A 26,233-nucleotide genomic window follows, 5' to 3' on the forward strand; every position below is an offset into this window, starting at 1 on the left:
GACATGGTGGGTGACAGACCCAGCACAGATGCCAGTGAGTTATGCAGGGCATGGGGTAAAGTTAGGGATCAGACGGCACTCATCTTCTTTGATCCAGGTGCCAAAGCCAACTTTATCTCACCAGAGTTAGCTATGAAGCTCGGCATCAAAGCTGAAGAGATGGGGTACACCGCAGAGGCAGGGTTGGCATGTCCTGGCCACTCAGAGTGTGTTACTCCCATCATTGGAAAACTGCGTCTGCATATTCAGTCGTATGTGGACACTGAAGAGTTTTACATCATGCCGCTGGAAGGCTGTGACGCCTTGTTGGGGATCCCGTGGATGTTCCGAGTGCATGGAGTCTTGGATGCCTACAACAAAAAGATCACTGTACAGCATAGGGGCAAAACTCACATCTTGGATGTAAAGCTTAAAGGAGAGTCAGTCCCTATTGTATCTGCTTCTGCTATCACTTCTGTAATAAAGAATCATCTTTCTGTGTACTTGATTTTTGCACGTGATGTCTCAGATAGGGATCAGTCAAATTTATCTGTGTTAGATAAAGAAAGGTCAGCATTTTTGCAAAAGTTTAGTGACTGTTTTTCTGATTCATTACCGTCGCAATTACCGCCAGAGAGACCTGAGGACCATCGGATAGATTTGGTGCCAGGGTGTAGCCCACCAAATAGACCTCCCTACAGGGTTAGTGCGGCGCAGCAGAAAGAGATTATGGGCCAGGTTGAGGAGTTATTAGAGAAGGGGCTGATTCAGCCTAGTTCTTCACCCTTTTGCTCCCCAGTGCTCCTAGTGCAGAAGAAGGATGGCTCATGGCGCATGTGTATTGATTACCGTGCGTTGAATAAGAATACCATCAAGAATAGGTTTCCTATTCCTCGCATTGATGATATTCTCGATCGTTTAGAGGGTGCTGCAATTTTCAGCAGGATAGACCTGAAGAGTGGGTACCATCAGATTCGTATAAGCCTAGAGGATGTGGACAAGACTGCGTTTAGAACGACATTTGGTCTTTATGAGTTTCTAGTGATGCCGTTTGGGCTAACAAATGCTCCTGCCACGTTCAACAGAATGATGGACCGGATTTTCCGCTCGCATCAACAATTTGTTGGAACATTCTTCGATGACATGATTGTGTATTCGAAGAATGAAGAGGAGCATAGGCATCACTTGACCATTGTGTTCGAAGAGCTGCGCAGTCACAGGTTACTTGTCAATCCTAAGAAAAGTGAATTCTTCCTTGAAGAGATCCACTTTCTGGGCCACATAGTCTCAAAGGATGGTGTAAGAATGGATCCCGCAAAGGTCGAAGCTATCAAGACATGGCCAGACTTGAAGACTGTGCACGATGTCAGAAGCTTCTTGGGATTGTGTTCCTACTATAGAAGGTTTATCAGAAATTTTGCAGAGATAGCATCGCCTCTTCACGCATTGCAAAAGAAAGAGGTCACTTTCAGATGGACCCAAAAAGAGATTTCAGCTTTTAGTCTCTTAAAGGAAAAGTTGACTTCAGATCCAGTTATTGTTTTGCCAGATCTCAGGAAGTCATTTGTGGTCCAATGTGACGCGTGTGGCAGTAGCATCGGAGCAGTGCTAATGCAAGATGGACGGGTAGTAGCCTATGAAAACCGAATTTTGCAAGGGCCAGAGAGGACTATGCAAGTCTATGAGAAAGAGCTCTTGGCCGTGATTCATGCGCTTTCTAGCTGGAAGCACTACCTCGTAGGTGCTGATTTTGTTGTCCAAACAGATCATCAGACCTTGCGATACTTCTTGACACAGTCAAAGTTATCCGAAAAGCATATGCGATGGGCAAACATTCTTTCCATGTTCCACTTCCAGATTATGCATGTGGAAGGCAAGAAGAATGTTGTGGCTGATGCGTTATCAAGAAAGCCACAAATTTCAGCTGTGTCAATTCCTTATCATCATGAGTTAGATGACATGAAGGAACAGTATACTGCTGATGAAGATTTTGCAAGGATCTTTGAACAGTTACAAGAGGGGCAACATCACGAGCACTACCTCCTCAGAGATGGTTTTATGATGATGCATGGCAGACTTTGTGTCACTAGGCCACTGCGACATAAGGTCATGGAAGAGAGTCATGTCCCACCGTATGCAGGGCATCGTGGCATTGATGCGACAGTTAAGGCGGTAGAGACATTCTTCTATTGGCCTACCTTGAGGAGAGATGTGGATGCCTTTGTGCGAGCATGCATAGTTTGCCAAAAGGTCAAGTTTGACAGGCAAAAGGCACCAGGGTTGTTACAACCACTGCCGATTCCGGATAAGCCATGGGAAAGCATTGCTATGGACTTTATCTTTGATCTTCCAAGGACACCAACAGGGAATGATGGTATATGGACCATTATCTGCAGGTTCAGCAAGCAGGCCCATTTTATCCCTGTCAGGAAGAAGATAAAATCTGATCAGATGGCACGCTTGTTCATATACAATGTGTTTAAGTACCATGGTATGCCACAATCGATTATCAGTGATCGTGATCCTCGCATGACCAGTTTGTTCTGGAGAGGATTGTTTGAGAACATGGGTACTACGCTCAAGTTCTCGTCTTCGTTTCATCCACAAACTGATGGACAGTCAGAAGAGGCCAATTCTACTGTCTTAGATCTGCTGAAATGCTATGTGTCAGATAATAAGGGCAAGTGGGAACAGTATTTGCCTATGCTTGAGTATGCGTACAATAATACAGTGCATTCGTCTACTGGCAAAGCACCTTTTGAAATTGTTGAAGGCGGCAAAAAGGTTCCTCCCATTTTGCATACAAAGGACAAGATCTTTGAGGCAGATCGATATGTTGAGAACTTGGATGAGATGTATAAGAAGATTAAAGTTGCCTTGGAGAAGACTCAGGCAAAACAGAAAAAGGCTGCTGATCGTCACCGTCGTGAATTGCTACTATCACCTGGTGATTGGGTTCTTTTAAGGTTCGAAAAGGCAAGGTTAAAGAAGATGAAGGGTAAGGAACGGCTGTTTCCTAAGCTCAGCATGCGTTACTATGGGCCTTTTCAAGTGCTTGACAAGATCAGCGATGTGGCTTACAGGCTGAAATTGCCTGATGCGTGGAAGATTCATAATGCGTTTCACGTGAGTCTTCTAAGACCCTTCGTGGGTGATGTGCCAGAAGATATGCCAGTTGAGGATCAGCCAGAAGTTGAGGAACTTGATGAGATCCTGGTACCTGAGTAAGTTTTGGCACATAAGGACAGAAAAGTTAAAGGACAAGTTGCAAGACGTTATTTGGTGAAGTTCAAGAACTATCCGCCTATGGATGCAAAGTGGATGGAAGAGCATGAACTGTCAGAGTCACCAAATGTATTGCAGCTTTACCTTGAAGCCTTTGGGTTACAACCTACTTATGCCCCAACCCAACGTGTGCAAAGGAGGGGTAATGATAGAGCTAGTACATCGAATGTACATATGAATTCAGTGCCATAGATAGAAATGGCAAAAGTATGAAGGCCTCATTAAGTCATTTGTATCTATGTATGTTACGACCTTTCTTGCGGATACATGCGATGATAAAAGAGTGTTGATAGCACAAGATCATCAGTGGCGTGTATTTATGGTATGCAATTGAGGACGTTTGCGATTTCAAGAGGGGGGTATGTCACGAGGACGTGGCAGTTATTAACCATGTCACAGAGATGTGGCAACTGCTAACCTTGGTTGTTGGTTTCTTTCCAATGGGGTTTATTTTATTTATTTTGAGACCCTCTTTTTGAAGTAGCAAACGGTCGGACATTGTATGGCCAATGTGAACGGTAGATTCACCCGCAGACGGGAAGTGGTCGGCACTGGAATTCGTATGGTAAGAGGATGTCTAGGCTCAGAGCAAGATCATATAGGTTCCCCCGTCGCACTTAGCAAGTTGGTGGATACTAGGAAGTGAACTCAATTAAGGCGTAAAGTCAAGGTGGGACTTCCAACAAAAAGTATCCGACAGTTGGGCCACATTGCATTTTTGGATGCGGTCCCAATGAGGATAGATGGTCAGAAGACCAGTGGGAGCCCAACGGAAGCATCTCCTAAAATTTAGGGAACTGCTATTTTGGGCCACGAAATGTGTTCGCGTCATTACCTTCGGTATGACTAGGGGAACACTTTACAACTCTGCCGCAAAGTCAACTGACGCACCAGTTGAGATATTTTTAGCAGGGAAAGCCCAAACTCGGAAACTGGGCGACGTGTCAGCTTGTGAGCGATTCTGCCACTCTGGGAGGCAAAAACGAGCTGCATATCATCAAAGGGGGCGCCATTTTCAGCCACAAGCAGATTGCAACAGGTACAGAAGCTATGGAATGCTTACCTTGCCCTCTATGCACAGTATGGTGACGGGAGTGATGCCCCGCACGCTACATAGTGCTCTCTTTCTCCCCTACGTGCAGTTATGTGATGCCCCACAAGAGGGCTACTCATTTGACTGATGTACAGTTGTGTGGGTTCATGCTTTTGTGCTGAGGCAAGAGCCTCCTTGAGCAGGAACAGGGGTAGCTAACTGCTGCTCCAAAGCAGGCACTGGTGAGGGTCATAACCTCACCGTACAGGTGCAAAATCAGCGCTGTGTATGCGCTGTAATTTGACTGTTTTTCAGCCATACGGACGCCAGGATCATTGGGAATCGTGCCCCACTGGCAAAGGACAGTTAGGGGACTGTTTGGGGCTGAAAACAGGGCAAAAACCAGTAAATACAGCGTGCTGAATTTACTGTTTTTGGATAGGAATCAGAGGGTATACGACAGTGCAAGCGAGTTCCAGCAGGGGAATTGGTTTCGCGTAAGTTTTGGGGCTGTTATGCTGCCGAAATTTGGCCAAATCAAATGGTATCTAGGTGGATACACGTGAAGGATTCCTAGGACCTTACCTTGTAATTTACCCTCCTAAAGAATAAAGAAATACCGAAAGGGGCGCCAATTTTGGGGCCTACAGGTTGTCGGCGTCTGCTCGGAGCATTCTAGCTTCCGAGCCGTGTGTGAGTTGAAGTGTTAACTCCCGTCGCAGGTTCTCTTTGCAAAGTGCTCTGTGTGTGTGTATAAAGTAAAGAATTTTGGGTGAAAGCCAACGCCTACCGCCCTACGGGCCGGTTTCAACTGCCATTTTCCTTGCCAAAACGTTGGGGCTGTGGAGACACAAAACGCTAATAGGCTGAAATGTATGAGTCCAAAAACGCTGGGCTTTACTACTCTGCTAGCGACCAAGATGTTGATGGCTTGGCTGTTGCAGATGGGTAAAAACGCCAGGGAAGGGATCTTGTAGGCGAGGTTTCTGTGAAGAAAACGCCAAGGAAGTGGGAGGCTGATCTACTGCTAGAAAACGCTAGGGTGCTGAAGGGGGGGTACTGCTGAGAAGTTGCCTATTGAGCGTGAAGCTCCTGCTGCCTCTTCTGCCAGAAAGTGCTAACTTGGGTTTGCTTATATATTAACTTAGCAAAATTGCCCTACCTACTTTTGTTGGAAAGTCACGTAAAAATAATAATTGAAAATAACCAAAAATAGGAAAATAGGCTAAATGCACCGGAAAATTCCCCTAACTGATGCTAATGGATTATGATGGGAATTCCGATGATCATGTTGTGTGCAACCGGAGGATATGCTTCTATGCTAAGTGACTGGGCATGCACGGTCTACGAGTAGACTCACAAAAGTGCCAGATCACTGCTAATGTAGACTTGACTGAACTGACTGAACCCTGCTATGGTGTAGCTTGTCCACGGACACATAGGGTTGGGATGTGTCACGTGACATGATGTGATGAGTTCCTCTCTTGTTGAGAGAGCCCGCCTCGAAGTTAGTCCGAGATCTCCTATCGAGGTCTTTGGCTTTTGTCCCGGTATGGACGCTCTCATCACGGAGGAGTGCCTTGATGTGTTGTTTGCAATTCAACAGACTGCCTTCACTAGAAGATTTGTTGTTTCTCCTCTCTCAGGATGTGATATGATTTTGAGCATTCTATGGTTTCGTGAGACTAACACTCTCATTGATTTTGAGGCTAACACTTTAACTCTCAATGCCAAAAGTGATTCTCCTAGTCTCATTAATGGAGAGGATATTGCTCATTCTCCATCTCTCATTGCTAATATGCAGGACAAGATTGAAAGGATTCGGGATAAGAAGACTCTCTCAGTCTCTTTTTCTCCACAGCATGACACACAGAACTTGCATGATTATGAGAAGCATGATGGTTTGAATGATAATGACTTGCATGATGATTTGGATGATAAAGACAAACATGATGATTTGCATGATCAAGATGTGATTTCTCACAAGCATGATGAGTTGCATGAAGATGATGTGATTGTTCACAAGGATGATGTGTTAGTGGATGCTTTTTCTAGCGAAGCTAACCTCGTTGTAGATTCAATCAATCACGAAGAACCGATCTTGGCTTTCGAGTCGAGGTCCAAAGAACCCCCACAGGACGATTCGATCCCTCAGGAAGAAGCGATCTTGGCTCTCGAGCCTAGGTCCAACGAACCATCACAGGAAGTATTATGTGTTCGCATGATTGATACGCACGCATTGTTCGAGTGTTTCATTCGTGATCGTTTCCTATATTTTAGACAGTATAGTTATGTGATCCCTTTTCCTAGGCATGACATATTGTATGTTGAGCACGTTTCTCTCATGGATGACCACGAATGTATGCGGATTTTTTGTGAAAAGCTGAAAAGTATGTATGTAAGGAAGTCACATTCCATGTCTCTTCCTTGGCATGACACAGTTTCCGGACAAGCACATGAAAGTATGAGCACCAAGCATGGGCATTTCCGTTGTGAATTGCCACAGTTGATTGCTCTAGATCATAAGAGAAAGATTCGATCTCATTGTTTGCATGTGTTTGATGACTCCCATCTCTTTGCTCATCTACATTGCATGCACAGTCTTTTAGGAAGACAAGATATTTTCCACTCACTTTACATGGAATGGTATGTTCATGTTTTTGTGTTGGAAATGGTTTCAGGAATTTTCAGCCATGGAGATTCTTGAAGACGAAAGAAGCAGGTCTCTAGACGAAGTTGAAGCATCGAAGGAGCCACAGAAGACTTTGTCGCTTTCGGCGCGGCCCAAAGAAGCAAGCGTTGCAAACCTTTATGAACTTCAAGTACCGCATGACCCACACATCCGAGTGGGCCAGCGAAGAGTCCCTTCTAGGATTCCGGATGCTATTGGCGATCTCCCTCGACGCCATACAGTTCGGTACCAGTACCTCACTTTGAAAAGGAGGGGATGTTACGTGACACATCTAACCCTATGTGTCCGTGGACAAGCTACAGTATGATCAGGGTTCAATCAATCCAGTCAATCTAGATTTTAGAAGTGATCTAGCCTTTTGTGAGTCTATTCGTAGACCGTGCATGCCCAGTCACTTAGTATAGGTACATATCCTCTAGTTGCACACAGCATGATCATCAGTATTCCCTTCAGGATCCATCAGATTCAGTCAGGGGAATTTTCCAGTGCATTTAGCGTATTTTTCCTTTTTTTGGTATTTTCACTTATTATTTTTAAGTGACTTTCCAACAAAAGTAGGTAGGGCAATTTTGCTAAGTTAATATATAAGCAAACCCAAGTTAGCACTTTCTGGCAGAAGAGGCAGTAGGAGCTCCCCGCTCAACAGGCACCTTCTCAGCAGGAACGTTCAAGAACTCATCAAGCACTCGTCAGCACGCACCCTAGCCTAGCATTTTGGGCTTTTCCCCAGATCCTTGGCAATTTCAGCCCCTGCATCATCGCCGTCAACAGTCAGGCCCTAGCATTTCCTACTAGGCATCGCTATCACCATCCAGAACCCCCATCAGCCTCAGCGTTTTACTAACGCTATCAAGACTTGCAGATTCTCAGCATTTTCAGCCACAAAAACGCAGCCTTGACCCAGCGTTTTTGCAGCGTTTTCAGCCATGGATTTGCCGCAGTAAAACGCAGCAGAGTCTCCCTCTTCTCAGCGTTTTTTATCAGCCCTAATACCCGCGACAAAACAGGGAATTTCAGCCACAAAACAGTGAACCAAACAGTCATTTTCAGTCCCCCCAAAACAGCAGATTTTCAGCAGTTAGAAGATCCCAGATTTCAGCCCTAAAGTCGTCGTCGTCGTCATCGGCTTAGTCCCAGGTTGCATCAGTCCATTGCATCGTCATTGTACCACTTTGTACAATCAAAAGTAGACCACTCTCACCGACGAGAGTGGGGCCTTCGGAGGAGGGTTTTACGTCTCTGGTGTCGTATCTCTGTATCTCTCAGTCTCATACACTTGCACGCACAGTGTCCATTCACTTTGTTTGTGATCATAGCACTTTCCACTAAGAACGGAAGGCTCTCCCTTCCATAAGAACTAAAAGGAACCTTGAACACAGTTCGGAGCACTCATCTTGAGCAAAGCGCAAACAATCATTCCGCTGCACCTAACAACTCTCACCCACTCTCTCAAGCTTGAAGCCACAAGCTCTCAAGCTTGAAGCTTCATCCCTCTCGCAAGCTCCATTCCTTCATCGCATCCCTCTCTCAAGCTCCATCCCTCTCTCAACTTTCAAGCTCCATCCCTCTCTCGAGTTTCAAGCCTCAAGCCTCAAGTCTCAAGCGCCATCGATATGGCACAAGCTTCCGCATCACATGAAGGTCCCTCAGTTGGTAAGAGAGGAAAGAAGGATGAGCCTTCATGGTGGGATGAGTTGCACTCCGAAGTCTTGGGCAAAGAAGGCGGTGCAAGATCATGGACGTGCAAACTATGTGGCTTCCAACGCAAATATGGGACAAGCAAGGTTCGAGCACACCTCCTTCACGTAGTGGAGAAGCAAGTGAAGCATTGCAAGAATGTGACGGCCTAAGTTGATCGCACCAAGATCTCCTCAGTTTTGTGGTGGCAGGACTATGGCTCAGATGAGCCAGAAGTTCAGCGACTCACTATCCGCATCCTCAGCCAGGTGGTTAGCTCCTCTTGCTTGGAGCAATTGTGGAGTGTTTACAGCCACGTTGCATCCAGGAAGAGAAACCGACTTGCCGTGGAGAAAGCAAATGATCTTGTATTTGTGAGTGCAAACTTGCATATGCTTTGCAAGTCGGCATCCAAAGTATTAGATCTCTTTCTACAGTGGAAGATGGAGGCAGAGGCGGAGATACTTGGGGAGGGTGGATCTACAGAAGTTTTACATGAAGTGGATATTACGGATGAGCCTGTTGGGGATGAGGATTGGGATGACATCCATGATCTCCACGACACCTCTAGAGATTGGCAGGTTGGCTCTTTTGCCACTGGTCCTTGAGCCTTGGCCCTTGACATGTTTCCATTTTGGTATCTATGTATTGAGCTCTTGAGTCCCTAGTGGCTAGTCTTGACTCTTGAGCCTTGACTCTTATCTTTTCTTTGAGTTGTCAGTGCTTACCTTTTTGTAGCGCTGTGGCTGGCCTTATAAGCCACACTTGAACTTATAGTCATGGTCTTTTTACTCCGTCTTTCTGTCTATTGAGCTCTTCAATCTTTGCACTTCCTAGATAGTGAAGAAGGGGCCCAAAGTCCATAGTCATAGGAAGGCTTGTTGACGCTCCCGCATGCAATCCGATCCACCTTGAAGCTGTTTTGAGGCTAATTTCAACGTTTTTTGGTGGACCGTTCCGGCTTTCCCATTCGGGTCCCCGCCTATACGTTCTAGTACCGTTCCAGAGCCCCCGTTCCCGTTCCAAGTAACTTTGCTTCAATGTTAAGTGATAAAATCGATCTATATGACGATGTTTGATATTGTTATGCGCTTCTCGTTTGTGACAGTGGTATCAGAGCACGGCCTCCTCTCTTTCTTTGTAAAGGAGACGACTTTGGGAAGATACGGAAGAAGCCCCAACAAGCCAAGAGAGAAGCGAGTAGGCGGAACTTAAAGACCTATAGGAAAATCTTGCAGAGTTGGAGATTTTTTTTCTCTCTGAAGGAAGTTGACAAGACATGGGATTCCTTGAGAAGGTGACGAGCATGATGCTCAAGAACCTAGAGAATTCGAGGAGCGCAATGCTCGAGATTTTTCAGAATCCTTAAGTGAGGTGAATTTTTTTGTTCAGAGAGATCCTAAAGAACGCTCCCGATTATCCAAAGTTCACGTCACTCATCTCTTTCAAAATACCCATGAACATCGAGTCTAGAACCATAGCCAAGAAATCTTCCAATTCCAGGAAGGATATAAGGCCCGGGTTGCACTCAGGAGTAGTAGGGGGAGTAATACTCTACTAAAAGTAAAGTTTCCAGCATTTTTTATGAAAATAGAAACCCCACTATTGGAAGGATTAAGCAAATTTACTTTCACTCTATTCTCTCCTTAACTCATGGAATGAGAGAACCAATAGTGTTCTCTCCTTTTCTCCTTTTTTTTCTCCCACCTCCTTTTTAATTCAGAGAGTGCGACCTGAACCTTTGCTTTCTTCCCACTCACCCCATTAATCCGTGGCGCGACTCAGCTCTAAAGAAGGTCTCTCGACTTGAGAAAACTCCAATCAAGTTTGATACTTTTGACGGAAGTGAAAATGTCTAGAAAGCTACCTCTTTCATTCGACAGTTCGAAGTTGCCTTTGCAACTAGCAGTCTCTCAGAAGAGTCGAAGATGAGCATGTGACCAAGCACCTCAAGGGACTGCAAGTACTTGTTGTAATACCAAAGCTTTACAAGGAACTCAAGAAAAGACCTGGATTCAATTCAAGGCTGAGTTTTCCAAGGAATTTTTTTGTCTCTATATTTTGAGGAAGGCTTCAGAGATAATTGGGATGGGTTTTCCTAGAAAGAGCACGAGCGAGTCACAGATTATGTGAAAAGGTATTGGTTCACTCTTTCCAAGGTGGTTCCGTTCATTCTGGCAAAAATGTACAGAAATGCTTGGAGTACAAAATGGTTTTGTGCATATGATATCTTTTTGTTTGGATCCAGTTGTCATTTGAACATGGTGTTCTTTTGTGTCTCAAGTAATCTATTTAAAACTTTGAATACAAAAATGTTTTTGTGCATATCATATCTTTTTGTTTGGATCCAGTTGTCTTTTGAACATGGTGTTCTTTTGTGTCTCAAGTAATCTATTTAAAACACCCCCCCCACCCAACACACACACACACACACACACGCGCGCATGCATGCGTTCACACAGTAATACAAAATTGATTGTCTGTTCTTATGTGCTTGCATTAAGTTCCACAAGCACATATCGGTAGTAACACAAATTAAATGCTCTTTGGTTCTGCTTTTATTTTTTCTGGTAAAAACACTTCATGGCGCTCATAAGTCGTTACCTTTGAGACTGCAGATGGGATCAATTGCTGCTGGGGGTAGGTATGATGACTTGGTGGGCATGTTCAGCGGAGTGCAAGTGCCATCTGTTGGGATGAGTTTGGGTATTGAACGAGTATTTGCAATCATGGAGGAGCAATCTAGCCATGTGAGGATTCTAAAGGAACTTGCATTTTTTCCTGGCAGTGTCTTGAAGCTTGTGATTTCAGTTGTTGTCCAAGTATTCTCTTAGCCGGACATGGTTTGCTTTTACAGCTTTCTGTTCGGAAGACTCAAACGCAAGTTTTGGTGCTTGGAATTGGGGAATCACTCTGGAATGTGGCTATTAGCATTGCTAGTGAGCTATGGGAACTGGAAATGGCAACTGAATTTAGATGCGTGGCTCCAGAAAAGATTACAAAGCAGCTTTCAGATGCGTCAGAGAAGGATGGCATACCATGGGTGGTTTTGGTTGGGCAAGATGAGTTAAATCGGGGGATAGTCAAACTTAAAGATATGGCAGCGAAGCAGCAGGAAGAGGTGAGAAGAGACAACCTGGCTGCCAATCTTCAGTCCAGGATTGGTGGTTGTACAGCCGTTAAAAGGACTGACAATTTGAGAGTAGATTAAGGACGTGTTACGAAAAGGACTGACAATCTGAGTGTGGATTAAGGACATGTTGTGATGCTGCTTATAGTGGCTCCCATCTCCTACGGGCAGTTTTGTATATTTGAGAACATTTTTCCCTCATTATAGCAGGAACAAGAGGTGATTTTACCAAATGGGTTGACTGGCTTTTTTGTTTGTATACACAGGATGTGTGTAGTACTACTACGAAAGGATCCATCCTCCAGCAAAGATGTACTTGAGATTAATACATATACGACTGTATATGTGTTAGATCAATGTACATACAGGTGAATTTTTATGAACTTATCCCCAATTCCAATACAGCATATGATCAATGTACATACAGCATATGTGTGAAGGCCAGGTGCTGGATTCTTAGGTGGTATTTCTGCTTAAATGTTGTAAATGTAATAGGTAATGGCCCTTGGAGGCAGACAGGCTGCTGGCAGTGGCTGGTGGCGGAAAGAGCCGACCGCCGACTGTGACGCCACGGCGTAGGAGACGGGTATGCTGAGGAGATTTACAAGGCCGATTTCTGGGAGACTTTATGTGCATGGTCTCAATTGTAGATTGAAAAAGATGACTGATGAATAACGGGGGTTCAGAGGTGATCGCGCTCAGGTTGTAGTGATTCTTTAGATATTTTGAGCTACTTGAATCTGCGTGACTATCAATGGATCATTTGCTAATCCCTTAACAAGGACACAATTTGGCATTGATAATTTATTTTCACAACAGCATAAAGAGAACTGAAAAGTCTTGTCTAGTTATGCATAAAAATTTAATAAATGGGATTAGATTAATATACAAATAAAGTTTGCCTACTTGTTGGCGTTTTCAAGGCAAAGGAATTTTGCTTATAGTTTGTAATGTGCATGGACACTGGGCTTGAGAATATGGTCTTTTTATATTTGAATATCAATTTCTCTTTATAAAGTTCTATACACATGAAAAGCAAAGGTTTAAGAAGTCAAACGTAGATGTGAAAATTTGAGTTGAGGACACAGTTTAATACAATTCAATCAATTTTAACTTATCGTTGATCATATCATTTATTTTTTACTTGAAATTTTCTTGTCATTGTAATAAATTTTCATTATGAGAGACTCAAAATGCTCCATTTGGAGCATAGCCAAGTCTTGAATTGTGACTTCGGACTTTACCAAAGCTATCATTCATGTAAATTGAGAACCTTGAGGGCTAGATAGAGAATTACTACTCTTTAGTTGCTCAACCTCATACATCGTGAGTTCAACAAAAGGAATTTTTAAAATTCTTATTTTATAGTGTTTTAATATACAGAAGGGAATCATTTAAAGGGTGTAGTTATAGGTTGAATAGGAGAGGAGTTTTCAAAATCCATATTATAGTGTTTTAATATACAAAAGGGGTTCATTTAAAGAATGTAGTTATAGATTGAATAGGGAAGGGGATGTTCTATTCATGAAAAATTTATAGATAATGGGATTTCAATTTTAGGTTTTGTTAAGATTAGGCTAGGGTAGATTAGGGTTAGAAGCATTCATGATTAGGTATACTAGATATAATAACACTAATACACTTTACAAGAGCTTGAATGCAAAGTAGACTTTGATTAACTCAACTCATGGAAGTGCTAGCCCTTGTATAGAGCTTGGGAGAGATTTTGAGTGACATCATCTGTGATGTCTCACAAGCATTAATGGCCCATCCTCATGTTCCTACACTCACATGGACTATGGCGTTGACCTCATTAATATGTGGTGCATGTATCATGTGTTTGGGAAGTAGGGTAAGTACCTATGGCTAGGATTATGATTCATTTAGGAAGTGATTCACTGATACATCTAGGAGACTATTCGATTCATCTCTCTAGGTTCACAAGGTGATCACTTAGTGCATAGGTTCAACTAATTCCTTGTTGTACACTTGATCATTTATTTGGTTGTGTTTGGATCGTCATGTTTGATTGACCTTCCTCATGAAAGAGTATCTCTTCTCTCTCCTATGATGGCACCTTTGGTGCTACCACAAAGTATTGGCCTTCATTCAGCAATTTGATGCGGCCTTTGGAGACGAGGGCTTCACAGAGTCCTCTAAGCTATGTCATGTAGCTATGCATTTCCAAAAATCTGCTCGTTAATGGTGGGCTAGTCTTCGTGACAACAGCGAGGCCCCAAAGACATGGAAATGAAGCAATTCCTTTGCAAGCGATGCAAAGGACAAAGTGCTTACCGAATGGTGGAGCTTGAAGCTATTCTTCAACGAGTCTATCCACAAATATCTAGACAAGTTTTGGGATTTACATCTCAAAGCTACAATCTTTCAAAGGATAGACTTTGCCAAACAAAAGCAACAATTTTGTGCGGGATTACTTGAAGAAATGGCCGAGTATGTCAACTCACAATGGCCTAGCACTATCACCGAAGTCATCCACCACACTATGCTTGCTTCAAGGATCAATTTCCAACAAGGGGCGAGAAGAAATTTCAAGCCCATGGAAAACAAGGATCGAAATGAAGCTAAAGGGAAGAGCAATGTTCAAAACTCTTCCCAAGGCAACACCAACACTAACACCAACGAGGCCAAGGAGAAAGGAGCTTACAAAGGTAAAAATAAGCTCTCTCTCGAAGAATTAGAGGCCTTTCATAAAGACCATAAATGCTTTAAGTGTGGAGAGCAAGGACATGGTTATCGTTCTTGCACCAAAAGAAATGTATGCAATGACACTCCTAGAGCTTCCATGGTTGAAGCTCCAAAAGAGGATACTCATTGCAAAGGCTCATCCCTCTCCTATGCTTGGGGAAAAGTAAGGGAGCATGATGCCTTCATCTTGTTTGACCCTGGCTCTACTCACAAATTTATATCGACGAAGTTGGCCACTAAGTTGGGCATTCAAGGTTTCTAGATGGGAGATACTGTAACTGGCTGCTGATGGAGCTTTCAAGGGGACAACAAAGCCTCTGTTACTCCCTTGAGTGGGACTTTGAGGCTTCATGTCCAAAGCTACATCAACAAAGAAGACTTTTGCATCTCTCCTCTTCAACATGAGGATATTATCCTAGGGGCACCATGGTTCAACCGCATGGCTGCCAACATGAAGTTTCTTGAAAGGAGAATCTACTTGACCCTTGCAGGGAAAAGAGCATGTACATAGATGCTAATGAGTTGGGGAACACCATATCCCTGGTAAATATGCTTGCTTTTGATAAGTCAATGAAAAGCTCTATTTTTGCATATATAATTTTTGTTAGAGAATCTGTAAATGTTTCTAATGTTTCCACAAGTAGCAATAAAGGGAATCAAGAGGAATTAGAGTTGTTTAATTTCCTAAATGGATTCTAAGATGTTTTCATTGATGACATCCTAGTGAGCTACCTCCAAAACGAGGGGATAATGACCATGCAATAGAGCTTCTCCTAGGAAGCTCACCGCCTAATAAATTTCCTTATTGAGTTTCACAAGCTCAACAAGAGGAGATCATGAGGCAAGTGCATGAATTGGTGGAAAAAGGGATGGTGAGGCCTAGCTCCTCTCCATTCTGTTCACCAGTACTTTTAGTGCAAAAGAAAGATGGCACATATCACATGTGTGTCAACTATAGAGCAATAAATAGGATCACTATAAAAAAAAAGATTTCCCATGCCACGGGTAGAAGATCTATTTGATAAGTTACAAGTTTTGGCATGACAAATGCTCAGCCGCATTCAAACTCACGATGGACAAAAATCTTTAGGCCACTCAAATTCTCTTGAGGAGTACAAGTGACACCTCTAGGTAATCTTTCAAGTTGTGAGAGAGAATAAGCTTTCCATTAATCAAAAGAAAAGTGATTTTTTTTCCTACAAGAGATTCAATATTTAGGTTACATTATCTCTCAAGATGGTATCCGTATGGATCCATCAAAGTTGGAGGTAATAAAAGCATGGCCTAATCCAAGGAATCTACATGAGCTAAGAAGCTTTATTGGTATGTGTGCATACTATAGATGCTTCATAGCAAAATTCTCTCAAATAGCAGGACTATTGCATGACTTAACAAAGAAGAACGTTAAGTACTCATGGACTGCTAAAGAACAAAATGCTTTTGACAAGCTCAAAGAGAAGCTTACCTCCCAACCAATCCTTATGCTTCTGGATCTCTCAAAGCCATTTGAAGTCCAATGTGATACTTGTGGTGATTGCCTTGGAGCAGTTTTGCTTCAAGAAGGGCATGCCATAGCATATGAGAGCCGAAGGCTCAATGCCGATGAACAGGTCTTGGGCATATACGAAAAAGAGCTTTTAGTTGTTCTACATGTCCTAGACACATGGAAGCACTATCTCTTAAGGGCTCCATTCATCCTATAAATAGATCACAAAGCCTCAAGACCTTCATTACACAACCAAGCTCTCTGATAAACAAATCAGGTGGAAGAATTTTCTTTCGCAATTTAAATTTCATATTGCTCACATTGCTGGCAAGCATAATCAAGTGATCGATGCACTTTCACGACGGCCAAGGGTAAATGTGGTGTCTGTAGCAACTCACAATGATCTATCTTTTATGATAGATGAGTATGCTACTATCTGAGACTTTAAGTACGTAATTACAGCCTTTGCATTAGAGATACTTCTCATTATGTGGGGCAAAGAAGGATTCTATAATCTACTTTTCGAGGAGTAAAAATGCAATTCTAAAAGTCAAAATTTGACCGAGGGAAGCAACTTGGATTGTTTCATTCGACAGGCTTAGCAAGAAAACAAACTCTATGTCTGTCAAAAAGACTATTAAGGCACATCAAACGGCAACCCTCTTTAGATCTCAAATTTTCAAGTATCATGGCTTGCCAACATTCATAGTGTCAGGCAAAGATCCTAGAATGACCAGTAGTTTCTGGAAGGGTCTCTTTGAGAATATAGGAATTAGATTAAATTTCTCTTTTGGCCTATCCACAAACGGATGACCAAAGTGAAATAACTAATCTAATGGTTCTTGATCTACTAAAAGCCTATGTCATAAAAGAAGATCAACGTTCTCAATGAGAGAAGTACTACCTCTTATAGAGTATACGTACAATGACATTGTACATACATCTATGGGGAAAGTACCTTTCGAGGATAAAGAGGAAAGATCCAAAAGTCCCTTACTGCTTAAAGTACATGGGAAGATCTCCATTGTTGATGAATATAGCCGAGACTTACAAGAATCTTTTCCAAAGATTAAAAAGGTTATATCCATCTCACAGCAAAGGCAAAAAGGGTTGTTGCTAATAAGCACATAATAGCATGAGCCTTTAAGGAAAATGATTGGGTCTTGCTAAATTTTCTCAAGGCTCATCTAAGACATACTAAGGGCAAGAATCCTACGGACCACCAAGACTATTATGCTAAACTATCAAAAAGATACTATGGTCCTTTTTATTAAAAAAAATCTTAGGCCAATCAATGAGACGGCTTATTGGTTAAAGTTGCCCAACCATTGGCTCATTCATAATGCTATCCATGTGAGCCTACTCAAGCCTTACAAAGGCGAGCCACCAAAAGAACCAATAATTGAGGATCCGCCAGAGATCGAAGATCAAGAAGAGGTGTTGCAATCCGAATCGATTCTTCGACATGAAGACAAGGTACTAAGACATGGTAAGATTATCCAACGGTATCTTATTAAATTTAAAAACTATCATTTTGAAGATACTAGATGGATGCAAGGAATATAGCTTAAGGATAGTATGAACCTTGTCAATGCTTACAATGCTACACTAGAGTAAGCAAATGTAAATGCTTTCTAAATTAACAATGTTTTTGTCTTATAAGACTAATCCTCTTTTGTGCACAAATTTATAGTATGCATGCTTAGAATCATGTTTATGATGACGAGGTCATTCAAACACCAAGTAGAACTTGTCACTCTACTTTGGGAGTATGATATGGACTAAAGAGCAAATATGCTTGCGGCAGCTACATCTCCCATGCACAAAATGGACTAGTCATCCATTTTGGAATGATGTGTCGTAGGGTAAAAAGGGATCCTCTAGCCGCAAGGAAACGTAGACTAATGAGTGAGACTTTATCTCTTCCACCTCATAGTCGAGGACCACTATGATTTCAAGAGAGAGGTAATGTCATAAAATCTAATATCTAACCAACCCAATGATTTTATCATATTAAACTGATCATTTAATGTGGGAGAATAAACAAGAACAAGGGTTAGAATATAGACATGTGCTTATGGATCTGTAAATACGGGGCCAAGGTTAAAGGGGTCCAAATGAGAGATGGTTTGTTAAAGAGAAATGCTACCTTATGGAGCTTAAAGACCTTAGGATTAACTTCATTAATGACCTCCAAAAGTTAGTGTTAAAGAGTCCTTTGACCTTAAGCAAACTAGGGCTCACCTTGAGGTCGGAATCCTACCCAAGCATGAGGTGCTTGTCGTGCTTGCTAACTAAGGTGCTTAAGGTGTTTGTGGGATTCTTGCCCAAGCTTGAGATGCTTCTCATGCTTAAATGACTAAGGTTCTTGAAGTGTTCAATTCAAACATGATCTCTCAAGAGGCATAAACGATTTTCATGCTTAAATGACTAAGGTTCTTGAAGTGTTCAATTCAAACATGATATCTTAAGAAGCTGAAAAGACACATGTCAAGATCCTCCCCGTTTGGCCCTCATGATGTGCTTGAATCCTATTGGATAGGCATTAAAGGGGTCCATTGAGAATTTAGATGCATAAAAATAAATAATTAAATTCTTTCTCTCAAAGAAAAAAAGGAGGACACGTGTCCAAATGATATAATTAAATAATACAAAAGAGAGAGAGAGAGAGAGAGAGAGAGAGAGAGAGAGAGAGAGAGAGAGAGAGGGTGGACCAAGCATGAGAGGGGGTACACTCTCCCACACACACACACACACACACACATACACTTTCATTGTGTGAAGTGCAAAGTGCAAGAGCTCCATCTCCTTCTCCAAGCTTGTTGAAAAGTTGAGAGCCTACACCAACACTCTTGGCTATGGAATGCAGATCCAACCAAGAGCCATGCTTCAATGCTTAAGCTTGCCATCTTCATTGCATCACCTAGGTCACAAGGAACACAAGGAGCTATTATGCTATGCTAAGCAAGAAGATTGATGATAAGTGAGGAACTATTTCTTTCTCCTATGAATGATTCTTCTTCCTCTTTCCTACCCTCATTTCCCGCTAGCTCTATCTACCTTCGAAGGTGTTTGAGGCCTTGGGACTGAGGCTTGGGATAGTTAATGCTTTTTGTAAATTTTCATGTTATTCTCATGATGCATGAAGCTTTCCATCTTCATTGCATCACCTAGGTCACAAGCAACACAAAGATTGTATTGTACCAAGTCTCTCTTGATGGGAGAATCTATAATACAAACGCCTTTTGGAGGGGGGAATGGCTCCAAGTAAATCTGGTCCTCAACTATTGTCATGTTCTTTAATACTCTCTCTTGCAAAATGATTGTTCATGCCAAGTTAATTAAGTACTATGTTTATGTTGCTACCATCAATTAAGTACTATGTTTATGTTGCTACCATCAATTAAGTTCACCCTCTATATTGTCAAAGTAATCTCACAAAAATGCTTACTCTAATTCTCTTAATTCCGTTATTCTCAAAGTTCATAGGCCATTTCCATTACATGATTCATCCTTGTCGTCGTCATCTTGATCTTGATCTTTGTGGTTCTCTTTATGTTGATGTAGCATCTTCATGGTTATCTTGGTCATTTGATCTTCTCGTTCATGGCCATAGCTTGACATAACCCTTTTAAAACCCAAACCTCCTCCCCTTGAGCTTGGCCTCGGAGGTAGCTCATGACCTTCTAGTGAGTGCTAGTACCTTAATAGGCATATCACGCCCTTTATAACCGAATGGGCTTTGGTGCTCTTGACTTGTGTGTGAATATCCTCGAAAAAGGTCTTACCTAGATCTTGCAAGGTAGTGTCTAAATCGCAAAGACCAGACATAGGCATTCAAGTAGACAAGGACGAGCACGCAAGCGTTGGCATCGACGCTAAGTAGACAAGGATGGGCAGAAGCTACAGACTAGTAGTTACGAGCCACTCCAAGGAAATAGACAAGGTCACGTGAGTGTTGGCGTTGACGCTAAGCAGACAAGCACGGGCAAAAGCCATGGACAAGTAGACATAAGCCGCTCCAAGGAAATAGAGAAGGTCGGGTGAATGTAGGCATTCAAGTAGACACAAACCATTGTGTGGCCTCCTCAACATCTATGGATGAACATGGGCAGGCAAACAAAGGTAGCCACAGACCATTGTGTGGCCTTGAGGATGGCTCTAGATGAGCAAGGAAAGGAAAACAGAGGTAGCCACAAACCATTATGTGGCTTTGCGCATGGATTTGAATTAAAATACCTCTAGAGGGCCATATGTCTTCAAGTAGACATGGACCACACCGAGAACTCTTCAACGGCTCAGGGTGTGAACAAGGGCAAAGAGACGAGAGGTAGCCATAGACCACTCTGTGGCCTTGAGGAGGACAGGCAAGCTTGAGGGGACATAGGCATTCAAGTAGACAAGGACAAGCATGCGAGTGCTAGCATCGACACTAAGTAGACAAGGACAAGCAAAAGCCAACGGATAAGTAGACATGAGCCACTTCGAGGAAATAGACAACGTCAAACGAATGTAGGCATTCAAGTAGACACAAACCACTGCGTAGCCTCCTCAATGACTCTGGATGAACACGAATGGGCAAACAGAGGTAGCCATATACCACTACCTAGCCTTGAGGGTGGATCTGTATGAACAAGATCAGGCAAACCAAGGTAGCCACAAACCACTACATGACCTTGAGGATAGCTATGAATAAACAAAGATCTATAGAGGGACATAAGCGTTCAAGTAGATATGGATCATTCTCAATGTGAACAAGGGTGGAGCAAACAAAGGTAGCCATAGACCAATGTGTGGCCTTGAGGACAGGTAAAGACCGAGGGACATAGGCATTCAAGTAGACAAGGATGGGCATGCGAGTGCTGCTAAGTAGACACGGATGGGCTTGAGCCATGGACACCTAGACATGGGCCACTCCAAGAAAATAGACAAGGATAGACAAACACGGGCAACAAATGAGCAAAGATAGACGGATGTGGTCGTTAATGGTCACATGGATCACCCCGATCATTCTGAGGAAATAAACAAGGGCAAGTAAACGGGGCCATCGAGAGACACAAGCACGGGAACGAGGGCAGCCACGGATAAGTAGACACCAGTAGGCAAATGCTTGCAATGAATAAGGGAGAGGCAAGCAATTAGGCATCCATGGACCACTTTGAGAACATGAGGAAAACTTTGAACCAGCAAAGACGTCTGAGATGGACATAAATGGTCAAGTAAAACAACATGCAAACAAGGAAACCTAGAAGCAAGCAAAGTAGCCCTATAGCAAACACGAGAAGTATGCATAATCCACAATAGCTCAAGGCAAACAAACAGACCATATGCAAACACAAAATTATACATGTCAAACTACGAAATTGACCTAGGTGAATCCAGGATATGTTGGGATTCACCTTTAAAGAAGGGAAGTGCAAAGTGTGAACCCCTGGTAGTCATACACAAGTCAATGTAGCCATTGGCTCTATCTTGTGTAGTTTGACTAAATACCACAACAACCATTAATCTAGCATCATCTTGGCCCAATAGTTGGTGTAGAACTAGGTATTAACATATAGGCGAGCATACATCAATATAAAGATCTGCATACTAAGTTTTAGTCATGGCTCTAGACATGCAAGCTAGACTCAGCCAGGATGAAGGGGATCACTAAAAGAGACATGAAAGTTAGCACAAAAATAGGGTAGTTGATAGGGCATGCGTACCTTGTATGGTAGAAGAATTAATGCATTTTCAACTGATCATAACTTGAGCAAAAACCTCACAATGTGAAGTGTGCATGTTTGCAGGGTCTAGGAAATAAACCTAGGTGAATCCAACAAATGTTTAGTGTTGCAAAAAAACATTTTCTTAACCATATATTTCAAGGAAACACAAGGCAAACAAGCAGAGATTGTGTCAAAATCTAGGGTATTCACCAAAAATTACCCGATTTTCGACATTGAAAATCAAGCCCCATGCTTACATTCACCATTAAAGGGAAGTGCAAGAAGGTATAGAATCATGGTAGTCATCCACATGTCCATATGACCATCAACTTCATCATGCATGGTATTTACTAAATACTACGACATCTCCTCTAACATTTCCAAGTACTCAATAGCAGGTGTATAACTAGGTTTGATGTGTGTGTGTGTGTGTGTGTGTGTGTGTGTGAGAGAGAGAGAGAGAGAGAGAGAGAGAGAGAGAGAGAGAGAGAGAGAGAGAGAGAGAGAGAGAGAGAGAAGATGATGAGCCCTGAGAAGTGCATGGAGAGCTTCCTTTTGACTGAGGATTTCCTCGAGCTTCAAGAGGCAAGAAGACAAAAGTTTCTCTGTTCTCTCCAGAACAACCCTACAAAAAAACGAAGAAATCTCCCTCTTGCGGTTCTTAAATGAAAAAACTATGAACTACAAAGTTGTTCATCTCATCATTTTTTATAAGTCAGTAGGGATCTTTATACAAAATCACATTCTTTTTTGAGTTATTCCAAGAATACTCACCCTAAGTTCTGTAAAATTAGTTTTCTATTTTTAAAGCTACTCCTCTCACCTTCTCTTTTGCATGGGAGGCTTCTGGAACACATCGCTTATCTCCACATAGCTTTAGGTTCGCATGTGTGGATAATAACACATTGGCTCCCATTCCCACCTTTTGGTTATCTTTCTTACTTTTGAAAGCTTTTGGGATCCGTTTTAGACTCTTTTGGACTTGCTAATATCCCGTCTTCGCCCTATAAAATCCAAATTGAATCCTTATCAAATTTTGTCAGAACTTCTAAAGAATGCATTCAAATTTTGGAACTCTCTAGTTCACAAACACATTTCTCTACCCATTGTACATAATTGACCCTTCTACTTTTTTTATATTCACTCACCAGAGTGGCCAATTTTGGAGAGAAAAAATTCAGTTAAGTAGACTAAAAATGAAATTTGGTGATAGGAAGATCTTGAGGTACTCAATAATGCAATGTAATGGAAATGGCCTATGAACTTTGAGAATAGCGGAATTAGGAGAATTAAAGAGAACATTTTTGTGAGGCTACTTTGAGAACATAGAGGGTGAACTTAATTGACAATAGCAACATAATCATAGTACTTAATTAACTTGGCATGAGCAATACTTTTGAAAGAGAGAGTTTAGAGAACTTGACAAAACAGGAGGACCGGATTTATGTGGAGCCCGTCCCCCCTCCAATAGGCTTTTGTATTATAGATTCTCCCATCAAGAGAGACTTGGTACAATACAATTTGTGTTCCTTGTGACCTAGGTGATGCAATGAATATGGAAAGCTTCATGCATCACGAGCATAACATAAACTTTGCAAAAATCATTAAATATCCCAAGCCTCAATCCCAAGGCCTCAAACACCTTCAAAGGTGGAGAGAGCTAGCGGGGAATGAGGGTAGGGAAGAGGAAAAAGAAACATGCATAGGAAAAAGAAATAGTTCCTCACTTATCATCACTCTTCTTGCTAGCATACATATTAGCATAGTAACAAGATGGAAAAGATGGCAAGCTTAAGCATTGAAGCATGGCTCTTGGTTGGATTTGCATTCGATAGCCAAGAGTGTTGGTGTAGGCTCCTAACTTCTCTACTAACTTGGAGAAGGAGATGGAGCTCTTGCACTTTGCACACACACCATGAGTGTGTGTGTGTGTGTGTGTGTGTGTGTGTGTGTGTGTGAGAGTATACCCCCCAAGCAACCCCCCTCCTTGCTTTGGTCGACCCCCTCTTCTAGCACTATCTTGCATACGATTGGACCTCCTCAAGCTTGGCCAATCATAGGTTAGTGCATATCAAGCAACAAGGGTAGTCTTGGGACAAGTGTCCCCCTTTCCCCTTTGAGAGAGAGGACTTGATAAATGCAAAAATAATCAATTAAATCAACTAAATTATCATTGGAACCCTTGGGGGGCTAACCAATAGTCTTTAGGCCCACGATGAGGGAAACATGAGGAGGAGCTTAACAAGTGTCCTTTTTGCCTTCTTGGTACCAAGCTTACCTTGTGTGAGGGTGTGTGTGTTCTCTCTCTATCCACTAGAATGACGGCTTGCCCCCCCTTGTGTAGGGACATCCTTTGACTTTGTGGAACACCTTACCCTCAAGCACCTTAGTCATTGGGCACCTTAGCACCTTAGTCATTAAGCACCTCAAGCACCTTAGTCAGCAAGCACAACAAGCACCTCAAGAACCTCAAGCACTTTAGTCAACAAGCATGTAACATTTAATGGCCTAATAACTTGTGTGTAGCGGAAATGAGCATGAACATAGTGGGCATTTCATTAGAATAGATTCCTAATGAGAATTACAAGAGTGCTTGGGTGGAGAGAGCAACAAAAAGCATAACACCTAGTTAGATAGCATCGACAATACTTTCAAAAGAGAGAGAAATTAATCTAATGACAACAGTTGAGGACCGGATTTGCATGGAGCTGGTCCCCCCTCCAAAAGGCTTTGTATTATGGTTTTTCCCATCAAGAGAGACATTGTACAATACAATTCTTTGTGTTCCTTCAAGACTAGCTAGTGCAATGAAGATGAAAGCTTCATGCACTAAGAAAAACACTTAGCAAACACAACTTGAATTATCCCCGTTCTCAGACCCAATACCTCACACACCTTCGAAGATGGTGAGAGCTAGCAGGGTATGAGAGTAGATTGAGAGGAAGAAGGAGTATCTTACGAGAAAGATGTACATCTCCTCACATAATCACTCATATTAGCATAGCTTAGCTTAGTAATTAGCTTGGTAGAGGAGATGAGCATGCATTGAAGCTTGGCTCTTGGTTGGATTTGCATCCACATGCCAAGAGTGTGTTGATGTAGGCTTCTATCTCACAAGCTTGGAGTAGGTGATGAGCTCTCCATTAAAGCTTGGGAAGAGATAGTCTTCTCTTTCTTCACACATGAGATTGTGTGAGTGTGTGTGTGATAATGCCTTCCAAAAATCAGCCCCCTCGCTCTCTTGGGCGAGCCCTCTTGCTATTTTCTCTTGCTGAGCCCTCATTGGCTCTCCCCAAGTCAAGCCAATGACTATTAAGCAACATAAGTGATACCCTTCTGACATGTGTCCCCCTTTCCCCTTTTGTGAGAGCTTTAGGTAATTAAATAATTAAACTAAACTCTCATTGGACCCCTTTGCCTCTTGGCCAAGAGGAATCAGGCAAGCCATTGGGCTCCTGAATGCTCATTGGACCCCTTGTGAGACTGCCCAATAGTCTTCTAGGAGACTTAATTCTCATTTGTTTCTTTTATTAAATGTTTTTAAATTAATTAAACTAGATTTACTCTAGCTTAATTCTCATTGGTCCACTTCAAGGGTCATCCAATAGAAACTGGGCACACCTTGTGGGCATCTGGCCTAGGGAGCTGACATGTGTCCCTCATTCCCTTTGTGTAAAGGGAGCCTGTGTGTGCGTGTGTGTGTGTGGCTTTCTCTCTCATCCCCTAGAAGAAGGGCTCGCCCCCTCCCATGTAGGGATATGTGTTGACTTTGGAGAGCACACAAAGCATCCAATTCCCCCTAAGCTTTAACCCTTTGGACATAACCTTTGAATTTTGGAACCTTAGCATTTTGGAAGTCTTAATGGGCTGAACCTTAGGGTCTTTTTAGCCCATTGTTGCACATGGCTCTTTTGTAGATGGCCCCCCCTTTGGATCCCTACTGTGGCCGGTCTGCTAGCTTAACCAATATTCTAGCCTTTTCTCCCCTGGCACTTCCCCACATTAAGTGATCAGTTTAATATGAGAAAATAATTTAGGAGAATTAGATATTGATTATTATGACATTACCTCTCTCTTGAAATCATAGTCGTCCTCGACTATGGTGTAGAGAAGATAGAGCATATTCATGAGTCCTTTTCTTAGTGGGTAGCGGATCCCTATGTTACCCTACGACATCATTCCACAATGGATGACTAGTCCATTTGGCGCTTGAGAGCCTTAGGCTGCCGCAAGCATGTCTACACATTAGTCCTATCAGTCTTCCATAATAGAGTGACAAGCTCTACTTGGTGTTTGGGAGACGTCGTCTCCGCAAACTTGATCTAAGCATGCATACTACTTCATTTTTGTGCACAATAAAGAAAAAGAAAGTCTTATAAGACAAAAAGTTTGTTCATTTTTAACATTTTGTACATTTGCTTACTCATTGGGAAGCATTGTAAGCATTGACAAGGTTTAGGTTATCCTTTAATTGTATGCCTTGCATCCATCTAGCATCTTCAAAAGGATAATTCTTAAACTTAATAAGATATCG

At 42.4% G+C, this 26,233-nt stretch overlaps 1 pseudogene across 1 annotated transcript in view; it reads left to right on the plus strand.

The window, feature by feature from the left end:
* The window catches only part of LOC147452829 (histidine--tRNA ligase, cytoplasmic-like), a 32,929-nt pseudogene extending 20,228 nt beyond the window's left edge, over positions 1 to 12,701 (plus strand). The window contains exons 6-8 of the transcript XR_015188928.1: positions 11,285 to 11,416; positions 11,524 to 12,164; positions 12,292 to 12,701. The product of XR_015188928.1 is annotated as a histidine--tRNA ligase, cytoplasmic-like (transcript). The remainder of the gene's footprint in view (positions 1 to 11,284; positions 11,417 to 11,523; positions 12,165 to 12,291) is intronic.
* Positions 12,702 to 26,233: the final 13,532 nt, after the last annotated feature.

The sequence above is a fragment of the Adiantum capillus-veneris genome, chromosome 8, assembly GCF_014529385.1.
Source record: "Adiantum capillus-veneris isolate H3 chromosome 8, ASM1452938v2, whole genome shotgun sequence".
NCBI lineage: Eukaryota > Viridiplantae > Streptophyta > Polypodiopsida > Polypodiales > Pteridaceae > Adiantum > Adiantum capillus-veneris.